This window comes from Sus scrofa, chromosome 3 (genome assembly GCF_000003025.6).
Source record: "Sus scrofa isolate TJ Tabasco breed Duroc chromosome 3, Sscrofa11.1, whole genome shotgun sequence".
Lineage (NCBI taxonomy): Eukaryota > Metazoa > Chordata > Mammalia > Artiodactyla > Suidae > Sus > Sus scrofa.
Genome location: NC_010445.4, coordinates 44,935,146 through 44,956,025, shown reverse-complemented (window position 1 = coordinate 44,956,025; position 20,880 = coordinate 44,935,146). Strand labels below are relative to the sequence as shown.

The window sequence follows — 20,880 nt, the reverse complement described above, 5'->3', positions numbered from 1 at the left end:
CAACTGGAATTCTCACACATGGCTCCTGGATTTTACAGAAATGATGGGGTGATCAATCACTGACCAGATCTTTTCAAATCCTGTCCAAAGAATCCATTGGAGGAACTGTCTGAATTTCTTCCCTGCCCAACTGCCACTCCACAGGGCCATGGTAAAGCTAGCTTTCCAGTGTCACATAAGGCCACCTCCAGCAGTAGTGAGCTTCTTGTGCCAAGCAATCTGGAGTGGATCTAGCTTAGAAACAATCTCTCTGATGGAGTTTTCTTGGAGGCACCAGATTATGAAGTTAGTATGATGTGTTCAGGACCGACCCGGTTGTGGGGTTTTTTTTTGGTTTTTTTTTTTTTTGGCTTGTCCTTGGATTCAGATGACTTCAAATTCGGCACAGTGCCCAACTAAACGAAAGAGAGGCAGAAGGCACCGCGACTCACCAACCTCTTCCGAACGGCGTTCTGAGGATTGAACACAGCTCTGGATGTGTGTCAGCACCTGAGCTGTGCGTTTCTGTCTGACTGTGTCTCTACTGCGGGGCTGAGGCCAGGAAGGACCTGCTCTAAGCTGATAAAGCCAACGCCCTTCTACCAGGAACCCTGTGGTTTTTCTGTCTTTGGAAGCGATGAGACTAGGAGGAGGTATTTCCCCCAAAAAACCTCATTCTGTATATCGCTGGGGGAACAATTCACACACATCCGGTTGTGCCACCTTGCGCACCCACGGCTGTGTGCATTTCGGGGGATCTGGACACGGTTTTCTCCCTTACACGTAGCAACCATAAAGTTCCATACCAGGCCCCTGCCCGGGGGAAGGAAGCCTCCGCGCTAGGATGGAAGGGGCAGGCGCGCAGCTCCTCTGACCTGCCGGCCGAGCGCGTTCCCGTCTGTGCCCCACAGCGCAGAGGTTCTGGCGCAGCCTCGCCCTCCGTGACCTTGGCCACGGTGAAGCTGGGCTTCCGTCTCGCTCGCTGGAGATGCCCCAGACCCTGACAAAGCCTGGCTGCTGGCTCCACTTTGCCCCGTTTTAACTTTTCCTAAAATAATTCCGGGGAGTTTCCATTACTCCGAAAATGACCTGCGAAAACTCTCCGGAGCTAAAAATCAATCAATGCGGAAAAGACTTGCTGATTTTTGTTTTTAAACCCACGTTTTTGCTTAAAGGGACCTGTCAATCTAGAAGCCCCCTGGGCCCCGCGTGAGTCTGCAGAGTTGGGTATTTTTAGAGACTGCGCTCTCTGAGATTCCAGCTGGTGGACGGGAGCTAGCTCCTGTCGCCCTCAGAGAGCACGTGTGGCTTTGCAAAATATGATGCAACCCAGCAGGGGCTTAACAGATGCAACGCACAGAGCTGTAGCCTGAGAAGCTCTGAAGCTCTGGGATGCACGGAAGGCCAGCTCTCATTCCTTTGTCAGATTTCACGTTTTTATTTTTTGTAAATTCCGGAGAGGTTCAGATGCTGTGTGGCTGGGCAAAAGGATTTATCAAAGATTTATAAATGGAACAATCTACTAGTAAAAATAAAAACCATCACTTCATCTCCCAGGGTGGCAGGATATTTTGTTTTTCTTTGGCAGTGATCCATAATTGAGTCCTTGATTTAAAAATACCCTATGAGGGGCCCAGAGGTCTCTGCAGTGTCTCCCTAAGTATTAGCTGGCTTGCCTCTGGATTAGGAGCCTGGTGAAGCTGACTCTGGCTGCAAGGAATCACTTCCCCTCCACGTAGGCACTCTCTGCACCCCTCCCTCGGGCAGGGATCAGGGCTGCTTTGGGCTTTGTCTTCTGTCCCCTGAGCCCAGCACAGAGCTCAGACCAGAGACACTCTCATCCACATCCACTGGGGGCCCCAAGTCCTTCATCTAGGAAGCGGGACAGTGACGCTGGTCTTACCCACCTCGTAGTCTCCTTGGGGAGGATCCAGTTCACAAAGGAGGAGATGCTGGAGGCTGCACACCTCTGTCGTGTCGGTCCCCTCCTGCTCCTCACTTCACCCATCTATGAAATAAAGGAAAGGGAACAACTTTATTAGAATTATTTGAATCATTACAAAATGTTAACCTTTGTTAATTCTGGAATGTGGGTAGTTAAGCAGCTTTCTGTACTTTTCTGTAATGTTCAGTCTCCTGACCCAAGAAAAGAAAATGATTTTAAAGACTTGTGGGAAATCTGGTGTCCTCCAGTTGGACTTTCTGATTCTATGGACGGTAAATCTCAGTTAATCTGACTCCTGGAGGAATGAGAGGCATGCCCATTGCTCATCTTGTTTTTGCTCCTTTCATTCCTCCAGAATTCACTAAGACCCAGAAGCCAGTTTTACTACTGCTGTACTGTCTATGGCAGCTGTGTGCTGGCTCACCAGGCTCTGGACTTGGGATAGTCATTTTCTAGTTGAAGGCAGATGAGTCCGGGATGGTCATTTATAACATTCTGATGCAATTTCAGCCAAACCACCACCCCGCCTGTACCAAGCAGAAGCACACATATGTATGAAGAGAAACTTCTGCTTGGGGTCATGAAAAGATGTGCTTTATAGAACACGATCCCAAAAACTTCTTTGGGCTTCACAAATACACCTCGCTGGAGAAAACTCGCCTGGACATTTCTGCTCCCCTAACTTCAAAACAGCCAAACTAAATTAAGTAAGAACAACAACACAAAGTTGTTTCCCACACTGTTTGCCTTGCTCTCACCACCAGTTTTCAGCCTGAAACAATTTCATGCTTGAGTTAATAACTTATGAAAATAGGCACAAAAGGGGAAAAATGTGAACAGATCCTCAACTATATTATTAGTCATTGCTACAGCTGACTGCTTTCCAGCACAAAGGCCTGTTATTCTGCTTGAGTATCTCAGCTTTGAACACAATGTAGCTCCTAATGGGCGATGCCCTGGATACCTTTTTGCAACTATGACATTGCCATTCTCTATAATTTATCCTAGGTTCCATAGGAGCACGTGCATTAGGCATGCACTCAAGTGCATGCACACACGCACACACACATCTTTTAAGTCCTCTTTCATTTGTGGCTGAAAAGAGAGGTCACGGAGCTGTCAGTCATTTTAGGGAAACACCACTGTATTGATAAAGACAATATTTGGAAACCCGAGTGATGTGCGAGTATTAAGCGCAGATTCTGAAAACCTGGTGGATGTGGGGTTAGGAGCTACATGAGCAAAGAAAGGGAATCCAGAAGCAGTCTGGAATAGATGGAGGCAGAGGGGAAGAGCATGACCAGCTCACTTGGGGTCTCTATTCTGGAGGGGCAGCGAGGGACTGAAACTGAATGGGGGGGAGGGGACAGTGGCATCTTGCTCCCTGGCTAAGTGCACTCATGTCTCCTGGGTGTGTGGCGAGATTTCAGAGATTTCAGCCCGTTTCTGGCTGGAGCTCCATGGTGTAGCCCCAAACCAGCTTGCGTCCAATGAACACTGGAACTAAGTTTGGAGCTATTGATTTTTGCTCCTGTCAAGTCCAGAATTAGTCCTAGAAAGCAAGGCTTTTGAGCGTTCGGAACAAAAATAGCTAGCAAGAAAATCATCAGGGGAAAGAAATGCAGAAGGGCTGTGAAAAGCTTGGAGATTAAGATGGTCACCAACAAGCAGGAATCCCTAGAACCATCTCCTAAACAGATCAGAGGTGGGGATCCTGAAAGCAGCACCCTTCCCGCCCCCTAGCAGGGAGCTTCCTGCCACTCTCAGCCAGCCCAAGATGCCCTTGGCATCTTGCCCCTGAGTTAGGATAAGGGGATTCTCTGCCTGGGGCCGGAGGGGCAGTAACTGGGAACCAAATGGGCTCTTTTCACCTCTTTGAAGTGTTAACAAAGGCTCTGATTTTATTTTTACCTCCTCATTAAAATGTGGTACCACTTGGCCTTGGAAATCTGACCCCACCTCCCAAGCCAGTTGCTCACCTTTCTGCTCAGATGAGCCCAGGTCCTTCCAGGAGGGTCCCCGCCTATCAGGTGGCAGAAATGCCCACCTTGCTAAAGACAGCTCTGCCAGGGCTTTGTCTCCTGCCTCTGAGCCTCTAGCTGCTCTCAGAGCCCTGGGGGCACTGTCCTTGGGGCCCAGCTCTTGTGAAAACACAGAAGTACTTGTGTTCATATCCCAGGATGTCCTGTTAGGTTCCAAGTAAACTCAGGTTTGTTAAGTCAGCCAGACACTGTGCCTTGTGGAGGGGACCAGGCTGGACAGAACTTAGAGCCTCACCCCACCCCATCCCAAAGATCTGGAATCTTTAGAGCTTGAGAAGCCTAACCCTACCTCACCCCCCCCCTTTTTTTTAACCTGTGGCTCACTGGGGCCTCGTGGCCAGGTAGGTAGTGGAACTGGAGCTGGAAGCAGCTGGCAATGAACCCCTGAAACACATCTGCCATCATGTCCCTCTACCCAAGCCCTCCCTCCCCCTCCTCCAAGGCAGGGCAAATTCCTGGGATGAAAGCCTGCAGATGAGGAAGCAGGGGCTTCATCTACCAGCCATGGGAGAAGCAGGGCAGTGGGGCAGGACTCCGTGCCCCAGAGGCCTAGGCTAAGAGGCGCACGACGCCCACAGGGACAGTCCTTGAGACTGTGACAGGGACCTGGGATGCTGGAGGGACGAGAGAGGGGCAGTCTTGAGAACAAGACCAAGTTCTGCTCAGTGTACATTAGCTCACAGAATCCTCTCCCCCATCCACCAGATCGTCATTAGGCTCTCTCTCCCCTGATTTTTTTTTTTTTTTTTTTTTTTTTTTGTCTTTTTAGGGCCACACCAGTGGCATATGGAAGTCCCCAGGCTAGGGGTGGAATTGGAGCCATGGCTGACAGCCTACGCCACAGGTGCAGCAACTTGGGATCTGAGCTGCATCTGTAACCTACACTGAAGCTCAGGGCAATGCTAGATCCTTTAACCCGCTGAGCAAGGCCAGGGATTGAACCCACATCCTCATGGATACTAGTTGGGTTCTTAACCTGCTCAGCCACAATGGGAACGCCCCAGTTTTTATTTTCACAGTCCAGCTGTGTTCAGTAGATGAATATTGTTATGCAACCGATCTCCAGAGCTTTTTCATCTGGCAAAACTGAAACTCTATACCTATTAAACAGTGACTCCTCACCTGCCCCTCCCCCAGACCTGACAGCCACCATGCTACTTTCTGTTTCTACGAATTTGCCTACTCTGTGCACCTCAGGTAAGTGGAATCATACAGGATTTGTCTTTTTGCAACTGGCTTAGGACACTGGATCCTTAACCCACTGAGCAAGGCCAAGGATCGAACCTGCATTCTCAGAGATAATGTCGGGTCCTTAAGCCTGTGAGCCACAAGGAGAACTCCATCTTTGCCTCTAAATCAGATTATTTGGCTTTGGTGTTGAGTTGTAAGAGTTTTTTATTACCCCCCCCCCCCACACACACACACACACTTTTATTTTTCTGCTTAAACAAACTAAAGAGTCAAAAAGATGGGTAACTTACTCTGGCCTTTGCATAGGTGCTGCCTGATTCCCCAGCAGCTGAGCAAGGCTGGCCTTCATGTGGGCGGCAGCCACGGGCCCATCCTCCTGGCCACACGGGCCAACACCACCCCTATATGCTCTGCACACCCTGTGCTCACAGCCTCGTGTGCCAAACTGCTGTTGGAAAACCCATGACAAACACTGGGTTCAGATCCTCAGAAGCATGTAATATCCATCTTAAAGGTCCCACTTTCCCCTCCTTCTCCCCACTTAAGGAAGGGCCGAAGGAACACGCTGCTCGTGGAAAAATACATTTCAACGGATCAGTGCCGGGCAACCATCTGCACATCTGTTCTTAACAGGTTTCAGCTGAAACTACTGAAAATATACACAGATCTGTTTATGTGGAACCAGTTAAATATGATAAGATTTCAACTTGGAGGGTAAGTATGGATTTGGTGGTGAGAAAACAAAAAGCTCCCCACCTCCCACCCCGGTCTCCACACACACTGCTGACAGCTCACCACAGACGTTGTCGAGGAAAGCGGATTTGCCGCGAGTTAAAAAGATCTAAATTATTGGAGATTAGTTACAAACAAACCCAAGATGCTCCCAGCAGCCTTTCTGCAGCACATAATTCTTGCCTCGCCTCCGATCTGGGCCAAGTGAATCTTTTGTCATCAGAGAGGAGCCCACAGCTGGGAAATGCCTTGTTTCTGAATAATTCTGTCTTCGCTCCTCCAACAGGCTTTTCAGGAGGAAGATGGCATGTGGACTGCAGGCACATGGAGGGTCCAGGGGTCCTCCTTCCCGAAAAACATGCCAGTGGCTCCTGAGGATGTGCGGGCCAAGGGGAGGGAGCTTTTACTGACCACCTCCCCGCCCCCCCCCCCGAGAGGTCACACTGTGATCCCATTACAGAGACAGGAAAACTGAGGCTCTAGGATGATGTGACCAAGGAACGGCCAGCAGTAGGGAATGAGGTGCTCCAAAGGGAGAAAGATCATTCCTCCTGCCTGTCCCGAGGGGCAAGGCCACAACTCAGAGACCCACATGACCCAGCAGAAAACAGCAGGAGTGAGGGCCACTTGTGGGCAGCAAATAAGCAGTGGTAGTGAGTTGATATGGGGAGGTTCAGACACTGTGGGCCCAGAACCTCTGCTTTTTTTTTTTTCTTTTTTTGTAAAGAGAGCTAGAAGCCACTAGATTTTTACATGTTGGCTCAGGTTTTGAAAACGACCCCAAAACCCAGAGCCTGTAGTGGTTTGTGATCCCCACGGTGGGCCTTTGCCAGAGCTGCACTGGCTTTGCTCGAGCTCCCAATGGGACCTCTCAGGCTTGTTGTCTCTGGAGCAGGAGGCCTTCATCACTGGCAACGGGGACCACAGCTCGGCGCCCTCACCACCGTCCCTCTTCTAAACCCTTTTCCTGCAACTTTGCTGGGCTCCTCACCTCAACGTGCATTCATCTATCAACAGCCATCTCATAATTGATCTCTAAAAAGTGACATCAGTCTATAACATGCACCACAGGACCCAAGAAGAGCAGTCACATGGCCTCAGGAACAATCAGCCCAAATTGACATCTGACAATACCACCCCCCCCAGCCCCCACACCCCCGGGGGCTGGGCTATGATTTCCCATCTTGGATGGACCCCACACTGGGAAAATGCACATATTTTTGTTCGTTGAAAATCATTTTTTTAAATAAGCAGCCCCGTGTGAATGGCAGCTTCATTACATGTGGATTTTTAGAACAAAGAGAACATTGCTCATACTCTACGACCCGTTCAACGATACTGAATTTTAATTAAAAAATGTTAACATGTTAAATTGATGACAAGGAAGGTGTGACATTCGGGCTATAAGAGAAATCATGGAGGCAAAAGACGGTTGACAGACTGCCTCAATGGTCTAGTCAGTGTTATCTCATATTTGGTTTTTTTTCTCACTCTCTTTTTTTTTTTTTTTTTCAAGTTGAAATTTTCAGTTTTGAGCTAGAAGGCACATACTCCAAGCTGCCTAGACTTCAGACAGGGAGGATAGTGAAACCAGCAGAGGGTACAAGGAGGGGAAATGTCTTTGCCCCCTAGGGCCTCAAATATCATTCAGTGCAAAGGATCAGCTGTTATCTTAATGGGTCCCGTGCAAGTGGCTACTGTCCTGAGCCACCCTAGAGATCCCCTCTGAAAGGGCCAGTTTTTCTGAGCAACAAATGGAGGGCTGCTTCCAGGTGCTGCTTCATCTTAGTAGCCGGATACCTGGGAGTGAATTCTTCCAAAGCACTGCGGTGTGTGTGTGGCAGGTGCTGGGTGATCCACCCAGCCCAAGCTTCACTAATTAGAAGAGAGTTTTCTTCTGAGATGATGCAATAATTGAATAGGAAACTCCAAATGCAGAAATGCCCTGGGTTTAAGAAAGGCCATCTAAAACAGGCAAAAGTGGGCTGCTCCCCCTGTGGATGGGCCTTTAGGACATGATGCATCAGTTCAGGTCCTGAAGTCCCAGGAAGGAGGCATCATTTCACCTCCATCACAAAGCCCTGAGTTCTGGCTAAGGGTCCCAAAGTGCCAGAACCTCATCCATAGCAGCCGCCACATGTCCTGGTAAAGCAGGAGAAAGATGAGTCTCAGGCTGAGCAACTGCAATGTGCTCCCTGTGCACAGGTAACTTCCAGATAAAAGCTGCATTCTGATTGAATAAAACAGAGACCACCTATTTCTCATTCTTGAGGTCAAGGAGACCTCCGGAACGACACGCTCCCAGAAAGGTTGCTCAAGGGTCAGGGAAGGGAGGGGCACCAGATCACAGCACATCCTGCCAACTTCCCAGAGAGCCTTTTGCTAGAATCTATACTGATAAAAGATGCTGCACACCCAGGGGAGGGCCCTGAGGCAGCCCGATGCCAGACGAAGCAAGATGACCCGCCAGAGGAAGCCGAGAAGGACTGCCCCCAAAGTCAGTCCTTAAAGGACCTCCAGGAGTTCCCGTTGTGCCTCAGTGAAAAGGAACCCAACTAGCACCACAAGGACTTGGGTTCAGTCCCTGGCTTCGCTCAGTGGGTTAAGGATCCGGCGTTGCCATGAGCTATGGTGTGGGTCACAGACATGGCTCGGATCTGGTATCACTGTGGCTGTGGCACAAACCAGCAATAGAAGCTCTGACTCAACCTCTAATCCAGGAACTTCCATATGATCCGGGTGTGACCCTAAATAAATAAATAAGCAAACAACCTCCAAAGCACATGTTGCTGTCTTCCTCGCTTGCTGTGTGTCTTTCTCTCTCCTTGCTACAGCCGCCCTGCCCCCACCTGTGCTTTCTCCACACCTGTCTTCTCTTTCATCTCTCTTTAAATAAGCACTTATTTGCCTCACTACCCTCAGTCTCTTTGCCTGATTCTTTCTCCAAAGGGACAAATTTCTGGGGATCTACGCCAAGTGGTTAGGGTTCAGTGTTCTCCCCAGATAGCCCCCCAAGAACGCTGGGGGCCCAGCTCTCACTGGGGCAAGGGAGCAGACCACAGGGTGCTGGGTGGGGCCCGGGGCCCAGGGATGGAGGTACCAGCCTCACAGGTGCAGGAGCTTGAGCGCCTGCTTCCTCTGGGAGAGAACAGATGTGTGAGAGTGGGCTGCAGAGGTAGCCACAAGCTTGAATGGTACCTCAAACACCAGGAAGAGACCAGAATGTATTCAGAATCCAGGGCCCAAACCAGGGGCACAGAACGGCATGTGCAAAGGCCCTGAGGCTGGACCGTCCTGCAGAGGAGGTGAGCCATAGCTAGGCCAGAGGGGAGGTTCTGGCTCTGCACAGGGAGGGGCCTGCCTTCTGTTCTAAGAGCAACAGGAAGCCACTGCCAGGTTCCAAGGAGAAGAAGGGCGGGGCTCAGTGTGCCTTTCCCAAAGATCGTGCTGGTCTGTGGGGAGGATGAGTCTGGCAGGGTGAGAGTCTGGGCTGAGGGCCAAGTGGGAGGTGATGTTGTAAAAGACCAGGGGCTGCATTTCATAGGGAGAGGCAGCAAGACTTGCTGAGGAGCTGGGCCAGGCATGGGGCAGGGGTGGCGGACAGGCCTCCAAGCCCCGGTTTCCTCAATGGGAAAAGGTCCTCAATGATTCCCAGCTCTCAGAACCACGGTTGTGAGGATCAGAAATGGTGCTCAGCGCCCCTGGTCACAACAGGAGCCCAGGAAGTGAGAGTACTATTGTTTACCCAGGGCCTCTGTGTCCCCACGAGCACAGGGAGCAGACGCCTGCTTCAGCAGGGCCACTTCTGACCCCTGTCCCCAATAAAGTGGGAAGTAACGCCTGTGTCAGCCTGGGCGACAGGGCGGGGGTTTAGTTTATTCTTTCTGAGAAATCATGTGCAGCTCCACTAGCAAAACAGTGATGCAATGACCTTCCAGGTTCTTCAAAACATTTTGGGGAGTTCCCGTCGTGGCTCAGCAGAAATGAATCTGACTAACATCTATGAGGTCGCAGGTTCAATCCCTGGCCTCACTCGGTGGGTTAAGAATCTGGCATTGCCATGAGCTGTGGTGTAGGTCACAGACACGGCTCGGATCCCGAGTTGCTGTGGCTGTGGTGTGGGCCGGTGGCTCCAGCTCTGATTTGACCCCTACCCAGATATGCCACAAGTGCGGCCCTAAAAATACAAAAAAAAAAAAACCCAAAACCCCACAAAAAAAACTGGAGTTCCCATTGTGGTGCAGTGGAAACAAATCTGACTAGGAACCATGAGGTTGTGGGTTTGATCCCTGGTCTCACTCAGCAGGTTAAGGATCCGGCATTGCTGTGAGCTGTGGTGTAGGTTGCAGATGCAGCTCGGATCTGGTGTTACTGTGGCTGCGGTGTAGGCCAGTGGCTACAGCTCTGATTAGACCCCTAGCCTGGGAACCTCCATATAATTCAGGTGCAGCCCTAAAAAGATAAACACACACACACACAAAACCCACAAAAAACAAAAAACATTTTGATGATTACGAGAAGAAAGTAAACAGAGTGCTGATGTGGACCAGTTGAGTCTTTGCCACTGGGAAGCTCACTGTGCCTAGGGTGACATTACTTCCTAGAGTGCACCCGTGGCATTGGACCTAAGATTATCCTTTGGGCCTGAATCCCTGTGTCCACTCCCTGCCTTGCCCCACTTCCAACACCTGGAGAAGCAGGAGTGGGGTGGGGTGGGGGGGAAAGCAGAATTCTCACTTTCAGGTCAAGCATGCCCTTTTGAGCTCCGAGCTCACTGTGGGGCTCCCACCCAGTGCCACTCACAGATCATCAGGGTCCTTACAAGAGGGGGACACTTGTGAAGTTTAACAAGGGAAACTGAGCCTTACCCTGGGTGTCTTCCTACAGGCTGGGAGGGCTTCCTGGAGGAGGCCAGGGGTGTCAAGGATGGGGAGGCGGGTGAGGGGGCAGGGTTCCCACTCCGGGTGCACCCTAAAGGGGCACATGACCACTTTTCTCTGAGCAAACACATTTTCCATTCTAAATACAGCCTAAGATGACCCAAGATGTCTTTCCCTTGAAAGGAGACCCAAGGTTCTGGGTTTTTCAGTATTTCCGTGATGGCTGGAAGAAATAAACAGTGAGACAAGGCTCTACGCTCCATCCCCTGCTCCCATGGGGCCCTGGGTCCTAAGGAATAATATCTGCCTCCTTCAGGGCTAAGCCCGCCCTGGGTGAGGAGCCCACGCTGGCTACCACCTTTTAATAGATACCAAAATATTGTGCCAGCCTGTCGATCCCTCCAGCAAAGTGAAGCAAGGCTTCTATTCACCCAGGAAAGGTCATCCACTGGTCACCTTAGGGCACAATGAGTGACTCTTTCTACCCTCCTTGAGCCGGTTACCTCTGGGAGAGACATATGGAATGACTGGCCAACAGGGACCTGCTGTATAGCATAGGGAACTGTACCCAATATTCTGTGATAATCTCTAGGGGAAAAGAATCTGAAAAAGAATGAGGTGTGTATATGTGAAACTGAGTCACTATGCTGTACAGCAGAAATTATCAGCACATTGTAAATCAACTATACTTCAATGAAGCTTTTTTTTGTTTGTTTTTGTTTTTTTAGGGCCACACCCGCCGCATATGGAGGTTCCCAGGTTAGGGATCCAATCGGAGTTGCAGCTGCCGGCCTACACCACAGACACAGCAACGCCGGATCTGAGCTATGTCTGCAACCTACACCACAGCTCACGGCAACATCAGATCCTTAACCCACTAATTGAGGCCAGGGATCGATCCCACGTCTTCATGGATACTAGTCAGGTTTGTTTACACTGAGCCACAATGGGAACTCCAATGACTTTTAAAAATGAAAAAAAAAAAAAAAAAAAAAAAAAAAAAAAAAAAGGAAAACATCACATGGATATACTCCTCTCCCTCTTCCCCCTCCCTCCCTCTCCCCCAAACCCAACCTATACAGACACAGATGGGGCAGAGTTAAATCTGGCGCACACACAGCGACTCCAGCAAGGAAAGAAAACATATCAAGTTACTCAGAGTCCTGTTCAGAGCTGGGCCCGGGCCTCCTGTGCACAATGCTCAGCAGAGGAGAACAGGCCTGGGTGTGTTGTCAGACCCACACTCCTGAGCTGTGCTCGCCTTACAGTGTTTGCTGGCCCGGCCCCTGGGCAGCAGGTTAAATCCCCGCCCTGCAGGTGGAGACAGATAAAACAAACCAAAACACTGTTGCAGTCTGCAGGAAAGCTTTCTTTTCAAACTTGAGCCACCTCCAGAGAGGAAACCCGCGAGGACCTTGCTCCGGACAGTAATCTGTTTTCTTAGGGCAGCCTGGAGAGGCCTAGTGGCCAGGGTAAATAAGGCAACGTGGCGGCAGAGGAGCTTTTGGCAGCTGGGGCTGCAAGGGGACCTTTGAAAAGAGCACTTCCTACACTCTGCTCCCATCCCGGAGTCAGCTGTCAATCTGGTGGGATGGTGGCACTCTGGAAAAAGCCAGTGGAGAGAGAGGGAGACCCCAAGGGAGAAATCGGAGCCACAGGTGCAGCGAGCTCACCTGGCCAGAGCCCAGCCCCAAGGGCCGCTCCCCTCCCGGCTCAGCCCAGAGAACAAGCCAGGGCTTCTGAAATGCAAGCCGGGTGGGTTTCAGCCTCTGCTTTAGCAGCAGGCAGGCTGCCAAGGCGGATTGACTGAGCATCTGCTGTACGTGATGCAGGGCTCGGGAGAAGGCCAAGTACCTGTGAGTCATCAGACAGCGGCCCCGCTGGCAGGTGCTCACTCAAGACACCCTGAGGTAGGAGAGAAACAGTGGGCTAGCGCCACTGGCCAGGGCTGCGCCCAGCATCCACAGTCACGATACGCCCTGTGTTGCCAGGTGTGGGGTCTTCTTAAAGCCATTCCAGCCTGTTTTCCTATTTGGGTTTCTCCTGATTGTAGGTGGGGAGGGCAGGACATCAATCCCCTTAGAGACTCTGGTTAACTTCCCAGTTATCCCAACATGTCCTGGAGGAGACCTGAAAACTCATTCACATGACAGAAATCAGGAAGGGTGGTCAGGAGCTTCAAGTGTTAGCTGGCCCAGGTGAGGAATTGGGTCCCACTGTGCCTTATATCCTGACCGATGTGGCGTCCTTAATGTAAAGCATCCCCCACTTGGCAGGATTTCCTCCCAGTGCACTGACACCAGCAGCTCTGGCTTTGCAGCAGCCTCCCTCCCCCTAAGGATGTGGAGCTCATTCCTCTCTCTCTAGCATCCTCACAGCCCAACAACTCAACATCCTGTTGGAACACGCCGCTGCCCCCAGGATCCTGGCAGCCCCACCTAGTGATGGAGTTTGGGGTCTGGTGGTGCCTAGGGCTAAAATCCGGAGCCCTAGGGTCGACCACAAATAAGGTTGTATTACTGAACTTAGTGCTTGAAGGCCAGCCTTCTTCTCTTTCTTCTGCTGCTCTACCCCTGACATCAACCTCCTGCTCCACACCCCCCATCACCTGCCTCTCTTTGAGCCTTCCTGTTCCCCCACTGTGTCTTATTGTTTGTTCATGTTCTGGGTTATTTTTCCCCCATTGAGCATTACTTAATGCATCACTTAGAATGTAGGATTTTTAGGAAAAGAATCATGCTTTTATTTTTTCTCCCTCCCACAATCTGGTGACTTTCATGTAGAAGTTACTCAATAATGGTTTGTGGAAGGTTGATTCAACCCAACTTCTGTTCATTTACTCTTCTTCTTCTTTTCGGTCCCCAAATCCTTCCCACTTCAGGATTTGGTCAGCTCACCTCGATGTTAATGTCTGCTGACTTTGACCAAGTACAGAGGAATGGTAAATGGAGCTGGTGTCCTACTAATTCAGAGACAAAAGAACTCTAGGCTTTCAGAGCAGGCAGATTCTAGGCAGTCCACTTCTTTGATAAGAGGCCAGGATGACTCATGCAGAGTCGCCCGGCTGGCTCAGTGGCAGAAGAGAGGGTGGAAGCCAGGTGTGCCGGCGGGAAGGGAGGCTCTATGTCATGAAGATAGGGAATCATGTGTATGGCAGCCGTGGGTGAGGGGGTCATGTCAGACACTGTTCTGGGAGGTTCCCTCTACTGCCTCCTGGGCATTTCAGGGTAACCTTAATTCGTGGTCGCACAGACCCTGCTCCCAGCCGAGAGATGCCATGCCCAAACTATCGTGCAAATGCCTGGATCCCACCGGCAGGCACCGTGTAGTCCAGGTCTGTTTCCAACCACGGAGGAAGCACAAAGCAAAACAGTCCTGTCGGCCTAGACACATGCCACGTTGTTTCCAGTCTGAGCACGTGTTTCACATCAAGAGAGGGGCTGTGGTTGGGGGAGGGGGAGCCGAAGGGAGACTCAAAGGTTCTTCAGCTCTCAAAGGGCTCCACCTCTTCAAAGTTCCAAGCCTCAGAGCACTTGCAAGGTTTCACTCCACTCAGCAGAAGTGCTCCTGCCCACACTCTCAGGTGCCGAGTGCGTGCATGGGGACACAGCTGGGATCCAAGAGGGCAGAGGGAGGAAACGTGAAGGATGCCTCCCTGCAGATGTTTCTCCAGAGGTTGCAATTTCCCCTTGGGGTTGGATAAGCTCCCGAAGGCAGGCTCACGTGCAGACACCAGGAGTTAAGCTGTTAGGGAGTCCATGCCGTGTCATGGGTTGTGGTGGATGTCATGAACTCACACTGGGGGGGAATGAGCCACTTCCACCTGGGACTCTGGGCAAGTGGGTGCTGGCCAGAGCCAGCGTCAGGGAAGACAGGTGACCGGGAAAAAGGAAAAGGGTTCACAACCAGCTATAGTCGCTTTATACCTTCAGTATTCTCATCTGCAAATCGGGGTTAGTAACAACTTCCCTCCCATGATATCTCTGGGGTCGACCAAGTGACATCATTGCCTAGGGAAAGCACTTGCACAGAGAGATGAGGAGCAGTTCCGTGGACAAGAAGGCAGCCCAGCACTAGTGCCAGCTCCTGGCTGTCTTGTTTTTGAGATGACTGTTTCCATGGGGGAGAAACAGCAAGACGGTACCTCCAACCTGTGGGGTCAGGTCAAGGCACATCAAGTTGGAGTCTAAGAGTCCCGCTTCCAATGGTGTGTGCTCAGAGGGACATGTGCGAAGGGGCGTGGCATGGTGGGGGTTGGGGCTCAGAGAGCCCAGTGTGAGTCCTGGGAACACTGCTCACCCTCTGCTACCCCGATGGGTCACTTCACCTGCCTGGCCCTATCTGCCTGCCTGCAACACACACAGGGTCATGGGGAAGCTCCTGCGGCATGATGCAGGACGATGATGCGGAAGGTGACAAGGTTCTGGGCTCTGTGTGATGCTGTTATTCTTAAAGCAGGGGAGGAGACAGGAGATCCATTACCCTATGGATCATTCCAGCCTTCTTCCCCAGCTTGGCTGGAAGCACCATGATAAGAAACGTGGCTTTGACAATCTGGTCCATTTGTGTAACTTTTTGGTTCTAGAATTCATAAGCAGTGGCTTCATTTCCCAGTCACCCATGGGAAACAACGTTCTCAACCAGAATAGAGTGATATGTACAATTCCTTCTGCTTTTGGTTTCACAGTCTCCAGTGATTCCCAATGCAACTTAGATTAGTTTCAGATTCATTCATGGTGTTGCAGTTATCAATAGTTTATCCCTCCTTATTGCTCAGCGGTATTCCATTAGATGAACGTGCCGCTATTTATTTGTTGCTATACTTTTGGATTGTTTCTAGTTTCGAGCCATTAAAAATCAAGCTGCTATTATCATTCAGGTAAGCAGACATGTGCTTTCACTTCTCTTGGGGAGAGCCTGAGGAGTAGACTGGCTGGCTTATAGAGCGAGGGCATGTATAATTTTCGAAGAAACTGCCCATCTGTTTCCCACAATGGATGTGCAATTTATGTTCCCACTGACAGTGTTTAAGTTTCCAGTTCCTCCACATTTCAGGACGATTGATATTTTAAATTTCAGGCATTCTAATAGGTGCGTAGTGGTATCTCGTTGCTTAAATTTGCCTTTCCCTAATGACTAATGATCTTATGCTTATTTGGCATTCATATATCTTCTCTGATGAAGTATATGTTCAATTCTTCTTCCTATTTATCAAACTAAGCAGTGTGTTTTCTTATTGATTTCGAGAGGTGTTTTTTTTTTTTTTTAATATTCTTGATTCAAGTCCATTGTCAGAAATGCAATCTGCAAATACGTTCTATCTAGTCTATGGCTTTTCTTTTCATCCTCTTAACAGCGCCTCTCATGGAGCAGAAGGCCTTACATTTTACGAGGTGTAATTCGTCAAATTTTTTTATGTCACGCTTTGGTTGTCATGTCTTTGCCTAACCCAGAGTTTCAGTTTCAGAGTCTCTCTGATCTCCCCTGCCTGCCCAGAATGTTCTTCTATATTTTCGTGTAGAACTTATACAGTTATAGGTTTTAAAATTAGGCCTGTGATAATGAGTTAATGTTTGTGTACGATGCGAGGCATTCATCACAGTTCGACTCTTCCTGGAAGAAAAGTTGACTATTGAATTGCTCCAGCATCACTTGTTGAAAGAGGATCTTTTTTTCTACTGAGCTGTTTTTGCATCTTGGTTGAAAATCAGTTGTACATATACATGTAGGTCTGCTTCTGAAATATACACTCTGTTCTGTTGAGCCACCTGTCCACCCTATTTAATTCTTGAGCTTGATAATGAGATCTAAAATCAGGTGGTGTTAGTTCTCCAAATTTGTTCTTTTTCCAAAACTTTTTGGCTCTCTCAGGTCTGTCACATTTTCATTTAAGTTTGGGGCTCAGTTTATCAATTTCTACCAAAAAAGGCTTCAAGGATCTTTGACTAGGATTGCATTGAATCGATACATCAACTTGGAGAAAGTCACCATCTTAAAAACAGTGTTCTGACCCAGAACATGGTATATCTTTCTATTTATTTAGGCTTTATTTAACCCCCTTTTTTTTATCCTTTTAAGGGCTGCACCTGCAGCATATGGAAGTTCCCAGGCTAGGAATCAAATCAGAGCTGCAGCTGCCAGCCTACACCACAGCCACAGCAACGCCAGATCAGAGCCACGTCTGCGACCCACAACACAGCTCACGGGAACACTGGATCCTTTAACTCACTGAGTGAGGCCAGGGATCAAACCCGCAATCCTCATGGATACTAGTCAGGCTCATTACTGCTGAGCCACAATGGGAACTCTTTTATTTAATTCTTTTTAGCAATACCTTATCATTTCCAGCAAAGAGGACCTCTGCATCCATTGTCAGATTTATCCTTAAGCATTTCTTATTTTTTTAGGTTACTATAAATGGTATTTCATTTTCTGATTGTCCATTCTTAGTACATAACAAGGCAAGTGATTGTCTATTGATCTTATCTCTTGCACCTTTTCTGAACTCCAGTGTTTAGTTCTAGTAACTTTGTGTATGTTTATACAGTTTGGCCATTTCTTGTTTCACATGAGAGGATACATCTGGTCCCTGCTCCCCCATTTGACCATAAGAAGAAGTCTGGAGGATCTTCTTTTAAAAGGTGTTTCTACTAAGGTGAGCGAGGGCCTGGCAGAGTTGTTGTTTTAAGTCAGGGTACAGTGTCAGCAAGACCCAGCAAACATCGGAAAGAATGAGTCTTGTCGGCTCTGGCTGGGCCCACAGATGGGGAGGGCGATTCTTAGAACCCTCTGTAAATAAGAGTGAGACATGTGAGGGCTTGGCTTAGGAGTCCCATCTGCAGATGGGACTGCAGATTTAGTGTCATTCTTTAAAGGACCCTCACAAAGTCTGCGACACCCATGTAACAGACTACTCTGTAGCCACTAAAACATGTCATATACGTTCACTGGCATGGAACATGCTGGCGGTCTAGTACAGGATTTGTTTTCTGATGCTGCATAAACAGTATCTCACAAACTTTGGCACCTTAAGACAACACCCACTTATTATCTCATAGGTCTGTAGGTCAGGAGTCTGGGTGCCTCACCTGGGGGTCTGCTTGGGGTTTCCTGAGCTGGAATCAAGGTACTGGCTAGCTAGGCCCTTATCTGGAGTGGGGAAGGATCTGCTTTTAGGTTCTTTAAAGGTGTTTGCAGAATTCAGTTCTCTGTGATTCTGGGGCCAAAGTTCCCCCCTCTCCCTGCCAGCTGTCAGCCAGAAATCATTCTCAGTTCCCACATTTCCTTGTCCTGTGGCCCCATCTTCAAACACAGCAGCAGGACATCAAGTCTCTCTTATGCTTTGAGTCTCTCTTACCCCTCCCTCTGCTTTTAAGGTCCCGTGGGATTCCTTTGGGTCCAGCCACATCAGCCAGGATCACTTTCCTACATTAGCATCAACCAGTAACCTTAATTAAATCTACCAAGTTCTTTGGTGCATATAAGGCAACATTTTCACGGGCATGAGAGTTCCTCATATTCAAGGTTCTGGAGGTGAGCCACATTTAGAATTCTGCTTTACACAATTACCAAATAAAGCCGAAGATGATACAGCATGTGCGATATGATATCATTTTTGTAAGAAAAAAAATGTATGCAGTAAAAACCTATGGGTTGTGTTTGCTTTCTTCTTTATCCTCAAAATTTCTGACAATAAACATCCTACGATATTATGAAGAGTTTGTGGAAGACTCAAATCCATAAAAGTTCATCTGCAAGATGGAACTTAAGCAGCATTTCCCCCCGGAAACAATGTTTTGGGGTGACTGGAGTCCTATGACATGGCCCAAAAGACTTAATTCTAAAACTCCGTGCCCCGGCATTAGTTCCAGTTCAAGTTCTAACCAGGACGCCAAGAGAGAGAACATACAAGCCTGCCTAGAGAGTGAGGACAGAGAGACTGAAGGGGGTGGGGGTTCCTTCTCGCCCCCCAACCCCAAGAAGCATCAGTGGGCAAGGGGGCCAGTGACAAAGAGTTATTACTATTACACCTGGAGTTCCCATTGTGGCGCAGCGGAAACGAATCCGACTAGTATCCATGAAGTTGCGGGTTCAGTCCCGGGCCTTGCTCAGTGGTTCAGAGATCTGGTGTTGCCATGAGCTGTGGTGTAGGCCACAGATGCGGCTCAGATTCCCATGTTGCTGTGGCTGTGGTGCAGGCTGGCAGTTGCAGCTCCAATTTGACCGCTAGCCTGGGAATCTCCATATGCTGCAGGAGTGGCCCTAAAAAGACAAAAAAAAAAAAAAAAAATTACACTTACACGGGGCAAAACCACTCCCAGATGTTTACAAGAACACTTGCATTAGAAGAAGAGGACCCAGGCCCCTCACAACACTGCTGCAATGGGGCTGGCCTAGTGTGCATGTGTGCAAAAGTGTGTGTGCATGAGCAAAGGAGGGAGCGGGTTGCATGCATGTGTCAGCACTGAAGGTGATCTGCATGGACGTGGGCTGCCTCTTCCCAAATGAAGAGGAGTCCATCAAGAAAGTTTCTGTTTGAGAAACAGACTCAGAGACACGGAAAGCAGACTTGTGGTTGCCAAGGAGGTGGGGGAGGGAGTGGGCTGCACTGGGGTTAGTAGATGCAAACTATTCCATTTAGAAAGGACAAGCGATGAGGTCCTGGTGTACAGCACAGGGAATTATATCCAGTCATTTGTGACAGAATATGATGGAAGATAATATGAGAAAAAGAATGCATTTATAGGTGTAACTGGGTCACTTTGCTGTACAGCAGAAATGGATAGAACACTGTAAATCAACGATAATTTTAAAAAAAAGAAGAAAAGTTTCTGTTTGGAGTTTCCCACAAGGGTTGCTGTGGAGGCTCAGGTTTGATCCCAAGCTGGGTGCAAATTCTGCAAGGTGTTACTTTGGGGGAAGCTAAGCAAAAAGGCACAGCTTGGATTCAATCCCTGGCCCAGGAAATTCCATATGCCACAGGTGCAGCCTAAAAAACCAATTCCTGTTTGAAATCATAGGTTTTACCGCAAATAAGGAATCTTCAGGGGTGTGACCTTATGACCTTCCACCCTCTGTAGTTCCCCCTCCATCCCTGATGGCCCCTCCTGGAGTAGCCACCTCTACCCCTCCCACCCCCCACCCCAGTCATTCTCTCCATCTTCACTCTCTGCGCAGGCTGGTTTGTCCTCTCTCTCTTTCTCTTTTTGGTTTTGTTTGGTGGAAGCTCCTTCTCCATCCTCTCGTGGACCACTTTCTCCCTGATCTCCCTGCCAAAACCCAGAAAGAGCACAGAGGTCCTATGGTGATGAGAGGACAAGCCCACCAACCACAGTTCCTCTACACCACGGAATAGCACCCAATGATCAAGGGCGAGGCTGGGTACCAATACAGCCAACAATGTGGATGAATCCCCAGAGAGCTGCACTGAGCAGAAGAGGTATACGTAACATGATTCCATTTATATGATAGTCTTGAAATGACAAAATCATAAAATCAGCATTGACCACCGGCGGCCAGGATTAAGAAAGTGGGGAGAGCAGGAAGGAGGGAGGTTGGGTTATAAAAGAGGAACATGAGAGATCCTTGTGGTGATGGAAATAAAACACATCCTGACTGTGGTGATGGATACACAAGCCCACTCATGGGATGAAACTGCCTGGCACTAAATGTGTGCACACGTACACGTGCACACACATACATGAATAAGGATATGTAACAGTGTGCTGACGTCAATACCCTGGTTATGGTATCAGATTATAATTCTGCAAGGTGTTACTGTGGGGAAAGCTAAGCAAAAGGCACACAGGATTTCTCTGACTTATGTCTTCCAACACATGTGGATTTCCAATTATCTCAAAATTAAAATTTAATTGGACAAAAGCGAAGGAGAAAGAAAGATTTTCTCAGACAAACAAAAGCAGAGGGCATCCACCCTGCAGGGAAATTAGAAGTTGTCCAGGCAGAAGGAAAGTGCTACAAGTCAGAAACCGGGGGCTGCACAAGGCAGAGATGAGTCTGGAAGAAGGAAGAAATGAAGGTAAAATAACGTCTTTCATTTTTCTTATTCTCTATTGACCTAAATTCATAGTTGTGGTTTTGCAGCTTTATT

At 49.0% G+C, this 20,880-nt stretch overlaps 1 long non-coding RNA gene across 13 annotated transcripts in view; it reads right to left on the bottom strand.

The window, feature by feature from the left end:
- LOC106509733 overlaps positions 1 to 20,880 on the bottom strand; it is a 283,958-nt gene that overhangs the window by 154,423 nt on the left and 108,655 nt on the right. For all 13 annotated transcript variants that reach the window (XR_002342494.1, XR_002342497.1, XR_002342496.1 and 10 more), the window contains one exon: positions 1,887 to 1,987. This is a non-coding gene — a long non-coding RNA (uncharacterized LOC106509733). The remainder of the gene's footprint in view (positions 1 to 1,886; positions 1,988 to 20,880) is intronic.